General features: G+C 44.3%; 1 non-coding gene across 1 annotated transcript; it reads right to left on the bottom strand.

Moving 5' to 3' along the window:
* Nucleotides 1–2,102: 2,102 nt before the first annotated feature.
* LOC118907118 (U6 spliceosomal RNA) lies at nucleotides 2,103–2,209 on the bottom strand. The gene has a single exon (XR_005022713.1). It is a non-coding gene; the product is annotated as a U6 spliceosomal RNA (small nuclear RNA).
* Nucleotides 2,210–7,772: the final 5,563 nt, after the last annotated feature.

Here is a 7,772-nt window from a genome sequence, read left to right as displayed (position 1 = left end):
GAGGTATCTTGCATGTTTTTAGTTGGAAAATAAAATGGATTTGTTTCAGTAGTATACTTTGGACTTCATTCCATCTACTTTCAAAAGCTGTTTGAGAAACATACAATAAGTCATCAGCCAGCAAAAGAGGAGAATTTATCTATTGGCCCCAGCTTTAAAACCATGTGACCACTTCCCCTCTCCATCTCTCTATTTGCAAAATGACGGGTTTGGAACAGATAATCTGTAAAGTCCCTCCTGCACTGAGTGTCCATAGTTACTGAGAAAACCAAGCCATTCCCTCTGATTTCTTACAGGGGTGATTTTCCTTTCCTTGTGTCTTTTCTTGGCATACATCTCATTACTTGCCATTCTTTGTCTAAGTGTAGCTTTCCGTGACTAGACCATGAGTCCTCCTGGATCAGGACTGTGTCTATTCAACTTTGTGCCATCCTAACACAGTGCCTGGCACATATCAGATGTTCAATGAATACTGTAACATGAAGAGGTCAGAGATGCTGAAAACAGGTGAATAAGAAATTGGGCTAATAAGTGAAACTTAACACATGTGTACTTGGAAAGGACTATTATTGGGAGAATAAGATTTCAAGCAACCTGTCTGAAAAAATTCTTCAGGTCATCTGAAGAATTTTCCACATTATCTAATGTGGGTGAATAAGGTAAGGCTAAAAGGATAGCATGTGTCCATTGCACATGGTAGTTTTGGTTGTATTGGTTTTCTGACTTCTTTTAGGTTTAGCTGGTGTCTGTCTGACACATTTTAATATCATAAGTGGCTTCACAGGCTGATGGAGAAGCGCCTACCATGTACACCAGCTGCCTGTTCAGGAGTACCTGGGGTACTGTGGTTGGGTGGTTCATTGTTCTATCTGAGCTAAAGTGATATCAAGACATCATTTCTTATGTGAAAACCCAGTCACTCATCCAGACATTTTGTATTCAAAGAGTAAATATCCTGACTTAGAATAACACATTAATAACAAGGTCCTTATTTTGGGTCCATTAACATGAAGGAGCCCAGGAATATCTCGAGTGTACGTATCAAATGTTAAGACTGTGCCAAGCCTCCTGAGCTGGGGAACTGACTGGGTGATTTCCTTCCCATCAGAATGACTGTCACTGTCTTAGTTTGGTCACTGCTTTTTCTAGGGCAGCTTACATTACTGTTGGGTGTACTTTGCCTGGTGAGAAACTGGATTCATAAATAGGTTCATTTCAGCAGGGAATGTAGTTGGAGGAGGCTAGCATGCCATCTCCCGCATTAGACTCCCTTGGCCCCATCTCCTTCAGGCCTGGATATGGTCCTTCCCAGCACAGGTTCTGAGCTCCCTTGGCTGCTGGAGTTCTAGCCAAGGAGGCTCAATTCCTGAACAGATTCAGGGGGCAGAACGTACTCTGTAAACCCAAATCAAGAGTCTGGAATACAGCCTGCCAAGTGCTGTGCCTTGCTTGCCTGAGCAGATAGAATGAGAAGAAAAAGTGAAGAGAAGATGAGGACTGAAATAAATCAGAAAGCAAAATTCAGGGGTAGATAAACAGAGGGGAAATTTTTTACTGATCTAAAATTGGAGAAATGTAGAATTAAATATATAGGGACTTGTGCAAATGGATTCAATCCTCTGGCTAAATAAAAAGGGAAACAGGCTCAGAGAAGAGCCAAGACTGCCCAGGATCACACTGATAGAGACCCACCTGGAATTGGAACCTAGGTCTCCTGGCTCCAGTGCTGGTAACAGAATACCATAGAGTCAGCCAGAACGTATTTTACTAAGATCATCCATGTTTATTTAATAGAATCAGAGTCAGAGAAGAAAAAACAATTTAATTAGTTTTGATTCGCCAATTCTATTGGCCCTCAATTCTTTCTTCCCTCCTTTCTCTTAAGAGTGTTTACTAAGGTTCGACTTTTTCTCAGGCTCTCCCTGCAGCTTTGAGTCTTGCAGGAGGAAGAAACTCTATAATCTACTTTGTCTCAAGACAGGAACCTGTAAAAACACCCACGTGGGGAGGCTCACCAGAGCAGCCCTTCAGAGAATAAGATTTTGTCCAAATTTGTTGTTTCTTTTGAAGTCTTTTCTTCAGTCTCTTTTTTTCAGACTCATTAAAAAATGGAATGCTTCACAAATTTGCACATTATCCTTGTGCAGGGGTCATGCTAATCTTCTCATTGTCCTTCCAGTTTTAGTGTATGTGTTGCTGAAGGGAGCACTTTTTTTGTTTTCAGTCTTTAGACATAGGACAGTTCAAACATTCTTAGCATATATGCCTCTTTATTTGACTGGGTGGCAGACAATATTTTTGAACAATTAACTGCTATATTCTCATTCCCTCTCTCACCTCCACCCCAGCACTCACAGCAGGGATTTCCTTCTGCCCTGAGGCCCTTCCTCTCAAATCCAAACAGCTGGGGTCTAATCCCAGCATTCACTGCTTCCAAGAAGGGTGTTGCCACTGAATGCGTAGAGCCAAGACTTCAACTCCTGCATGTCCCCAGGGACAGGGGACAAAACTGGCAGAGTAACCAGTTCTTCAGGCTTTGAGTCACCTTATGAAGGCATTAAGTGCTTAATGAAAGAGTTTTTTCTTGATCCTATGGGCTGTGAGATTGCCAGAGAAAGTTTTTATACCTTGATCAGATATGCATTTAAGAAAGATGGTTGAACTATGGAGGATGCTTAGCAGAGAGTGCTCCGCAGTAGGGCCAGTTCCCAGGGTGCTGAGATTGTCACAGTGGGAGGTGCTGATGGTTTGATCTTGGGCAGTTCCAAAAGTATAAAAAGGAGATGGATTCATTAGGAAAAATAGAAAAAGAATGGAGGCTTGGAAGGATCTGGTTATGATGAGTGGGGAATGGAGGGAATCATGAGGTTGGGGGAGGAAGTAAGGGAGGGAAGGGTGAGGAAAAGGAGAATTCTGGCTTGGGAGCTATAGAATTTCCAGGGGAGCACAGTGGAGGAGGGGGCAGAGAGGTGGGGCAGGATGTGGGGCAGCTCAGCTTTGAGTTATGGAGCTTGTGGGACATGTAGGTATATATGCCTATAGGGAGTCTGGAATCAGAGGGAAGGACTACAGCTGAACATGTGGATTTGTAAGCCAGATGGTGATAGCAGCCATAGGCATGAGGTTCAGATGAGCTTATGCCTAAACAAATATCCAACACCCTAACCATAGTGTCTGTGTCCCAGATACTGTTGCTGTATTAATCTTTCTAATGCACCACTCAGACCCAGATTCTCTACAGACGTGCACAACCTTCAGTGGCTTCATTAATTCAAAATGAAAGATTACTTTCAAGGGCCTTCATGAACTGGCCTCACCCTGTTCTTCTAGAATTGTTTCCTCTACAAATACCCCTATACTCCTTATAAATTAAACTGTCTTTTCTTGAATGTGGTTTAATTCTCATGCTCATTCGTTCTGCCTGCTTAGTGTTTCTTCTGTCTCTTTCTGTTGAAATCTTATCCATTCTTCAAATAATCAAGTGAAATCTTTCCTGGTCACTCCCAAAGGTGGTCTTTTGCATTCTTACACTTCTTAGTTTGAATTGTGGTCACGGTTTTGCTCTGCGATACTCCTCCAACCACCAGCACTGCATACCTTGTGAACCTCCCCAGCCCCCAAGGGGACACCTGTACAGAATGCAGAGAACAAATAGGTCAGATCTTGGCTTTTGAGTTTCAAAAGATGAGGAAGTGGAATTACAAGAACGTGGACTTTTGAGTTTGCATTTTATATGATAAATAATAGATTCAGAAGACTAGATTAAAAACCAGGTTTCCTTACCTCCAGGTTAGATGAAGATTCTCCAGACTGGCAGAGAGGGGAGCTGGCACAAACGTGATGAGCAGAGAGGTTTAAGGGGTTCAGTATAAGAACCAGACCTGGAGGGACCGCTGGACAGAAGAGGAATCGGCCTCCAGGGCTCATGCAGACTCTGCTGTGGTGGGAACTGGGAACCTGTTTCCATTCCACCACTGCACTGCTGGTGTTGAGGAGCCACATCAGTTGTCCTGCCTGTTGGACCACTGTCATGGACAAGAACCACTCCTGTCAGTGCCCAGAGACTTTGTGAGGTCCCTCTCTCGCTTGCCATGTACGTAACTCTCTTTTCAACACGTGGGACTCTTATAAGCCCCAAGATAAAGGGTGGGATCCCAGATGTCCAGAGGACTGCTGGTGAACTTCTCCCCTGTACCACATCTATATTTCTGTGATATTACATGGAAATAGCTCAAGATGTCTCTCTTACAGAAACATTCCTATTATACACTTCTCTATTAGCATCAGATGGGAATCCTTCTTGTATTATAGATATTTATTATAGCTGGACAGCTTCTCTTCACCTCTCCTGATGCGCTCTCCACTCTGCTTTCTTCCCCAGAGGCTAGTCAGTGTGGGCTTTAGGCCTGTGGGCTTCCTGTTGGGTTCATCCAACAGGGAGTCCTGGCAAAAGACTGGGGGAAGGGGAAAGAAGGTTAAACTCCCAAACTCTCTTCTCTGGAGTTCCTATAGCCTCTCTCTCCTCTTGTTCCTGGAGGCAGGAAATGCGGGCAGTAACAATTTCTCTGTTACCAACCATGTCAGAATACTGTACTTACCTCTTACTGCCCCTACACCCCACTTATATCTTCATACCTAGTGACTTTGTTAAGTCTCCTTGACTATCCTAACATCTGTTTTTTGCTAGAACCTGTTGCAGATTACATTTTCCAACGATGTTAAATATTATCTCCCACCCCACATGCTCTTCTTACAATGTGACTTTGACAATTCTCCCTCAAGAGGAAGTGACACTGTGACTTCTGAGTTAGTCATACAAGATGATACAGCTTCTGCCTGATTCTCTTGGGACACACCTTTGGTGCCCTGAGATGTAAATAGTTTGTCCTGTGACTGACGTACTGCAAGGAAGTCCAAGCTGGCTCATGCAGAGACAACATGGAGAGGCCCAGAGACTAAAGGAAGGGGGAGATTCCTGGGCAGCCCCCACTTGCTTCAGTGCCCCCATCTGACAGCAGCTACAGGAGTGACACCAGCCGGAACTGCCCCAGCTGAACTCTTTCTGGATTCCCATCCCTCAGTTGCTATGAAAGATATGGAAACAGTTGCTTTAAATTGCTAACGTTGACTGAATTGTTATGCAGCAAGAAATAACTAGGACAGATACTGACTGTTATGTTACATAAACATCTTTCCCTACTGAGCTGGCAAAGGAACCACGCCTTACTATATTCCCCAGAGCAACTATCATGCAACAGTCTACTCATGAATATTTGTGAATGAGTCCAAAGGATGTGGCTGATTTGATTTCTGGTCCTCAAGGAAGATTTGAGTGTTCTGTCCACTTGGAAAATAAGAAAACAGAGAACATTATGTTGTTGGCCACATGAAAGCAAACTTGTGGGCTCTGCTTCTACTTACAAGTATCCCTCTCTGAACCCCAGTGACCAAGAGCAGATGTCCCTCAGATTTTAGATATTCTTTTAAAATAACATTTGCATTAAGAAGTAGAACAGTAATTGTGCCAAAATGATACCATCGTCTTTCCCCAAAACTTATCTAAAGCCCCACACTAACTGTAGTTTCCCCATTTTCTCTCATTGATGAGTATGCCTTTTGTCAGTTCAAGGTCAGAAAGAGAACTGTCCAAAACCAGGAAATGGAGTTAGAAGTGGGGAAAGAGGCCACTGCTGGGATAATATTCCTGAGATGATGGGTTTGAAAAGTGGGTGTGCCAGAAATTTCCTGGAAAGTTTATTTTTGCTGAATTTAAAGCCTGACTTCAGACCATTAGAGCTCCTGGATAATGCCAGTTTGTTGAAACATGTAGAGAGTTAGCTGTCCCTAGAAATAAGGTTCTCTTCTGCCAGCTGAGAGTTTTGTGGTCTGGCTTGCCTATGTGCTTGAACACTTAACTTTTAAAGCGATTCATAAGGAAAGGTCAGATATATGCTGTGTTGCCCAGATGCAGGGCTGATAGTTCATCTGGACCAGTGCTTCTCTCAGGGGAGCTTGTGAGAATGCACATTTCTGACTCAGGCTGTTGGCAGGAGGGCTGGGACCCTGCAGCTCTCAGCAACTCCGAGGTGCGGCCATGCTGGCCCACTGACTATGCTTTGAGTAGTAGTGGTCTGGAGGGCCTAGCTTCCTCAGCCTGGGGAGGTCCACAGTCTGACCTACCTCTATCGGACCATCCTCTCATTGGAGCTCAAAGCTTTTTTTAAATTTCAGGAATCTTCTAGTAAAATGGAAAGGCCCTTGGGCTGGAGTTTGTGTCAAAAGTGTCTCCACTCAAATTTGGTCAACAAGTATGTTGCTATTTATAACAAAAATGAATCATAGTAACAACTAAACTTATTGAAATTTACCTCTTGCTGAGCTGCGTGCTAAGGGCTTCTGCATGTTGTATTGAATCCTGTTTCTGGTGATAGCTGACCTGCGTCAGCGCCAGGATGTTGGAAACAAAACGATGCAACTGTAGGCTGCTAATATCATTGGCATTTTCATGACCCTGGAACAGACCCTTTCAAATGCTGATGGCACAAAATTGCTGCCCCCAAACACTTAATTCTCTCAAGGATTTAGTTGATGTCTTGGTGGCATCTCAGCTGATACCCCTTGCATGTTCAAGGCAGCTGATGCTTTTCCACATGCATCTATGCTATGAAATGCCTCTCTGTCTTTGCTTATACTGTGTCCTTCTGAGTACCTTTCAGCCCCTCCCTTCCCCCTAGACTAAACCCTACCCCAGGGTACAGTCGCTAACTCCATAAAAGCTGTCCACATCTCCCAGCACCACACATAACAGGGACCTGCCTTCTTCTGGGTGACCACCTCTCCCTGTTTGCTTGAGACTGAAGAATTTCCTGTTGCATCGCATTTCTGTTGCTGCATAACCAATCACTACAACTTAGCAGGTTAGCGCAGCACCTGGATTATCTTACAATTATGTAGGTTGAAGTCCAGGGTGACATGGCTGGGCTCTCCGTTCAGTCTCAAAGGCTGAAAATTGGGTATCCACCAGACTGAGTTCTCACCTGGAGACCCTGGGTATAAATCCATTTCAAGTACATTCAAATTGTTGGCAGAATTCAGTTTCTTATAGTGTGGGGCTGAAATCTCTGTTTCCTTGCTGGCTGTCAGCTGGAAGCCACTCAGCTCCCGGAGGCTACCACATGGCGTGCATATTCTTTGCTATGTGACCCCCTCCATCTCTAAAGCTTCACTGAATCCCCTTGTGCTTCAGATCTTTCCGCCTTCTCTGTCTCTGACTTCCAGACCCAGATCTGAATGGCTCCTCTGAGAAGGCTGGGCTCGCCTGCCTGTCTCCCTATCTTAAAGCCTATTTGTTTGCACCTGCAGAATCCCTTCACAGCAACACCTACAATTAATGTTTGATCAAATCACTGGGTGAAACAGTGGTGCAGCAGAGGCCAGGAATTTGGGGAGTCACCCTAGAATTCTGCCTACCACATGTGGAATGAAGGACTGTCCCTGCTAAAACTGGGACAGTTCTAGGCAAACTGGGACTATTGGCTACCCTGATGGCAACTTCAGCAAAGACAAGAACTGGTTATTCATCTCTGTTCTGTCCCTAACCCACAGCTCTGCACCTAACAGGTTATTTGTAAGATGCTCTGCGTCTGGGGTACAAGGCAGCTGATGCTTTTCCACATGCATCTATGCTATGAAATGTTGGGGACAATCAGGGAAATAATGGCTGAAACCACAGGTGCCAACCCAGGAAAACCTGGATTGGAATTCTAACTTAG

This window comes from Manis pentadactyla, chromosome 1 (genome assembly GCF_030020395.1).
Source record: "Manis pentadactyla isolate mManPen7 chromosome 1, mManPen7.hap1, whole genome shotgun sequence".
Lineage (NCBI taxonomy): Eukaryota > Metazoa > Chordata > Mammalia > Pholidota > Manidae > Manis > Manis pentadactyla.
The sequence above is the reverse complement of the archived record's forward strand: the minus strand, read 5'-3'. Positions and strand labels throughout refer to the sequence as shown.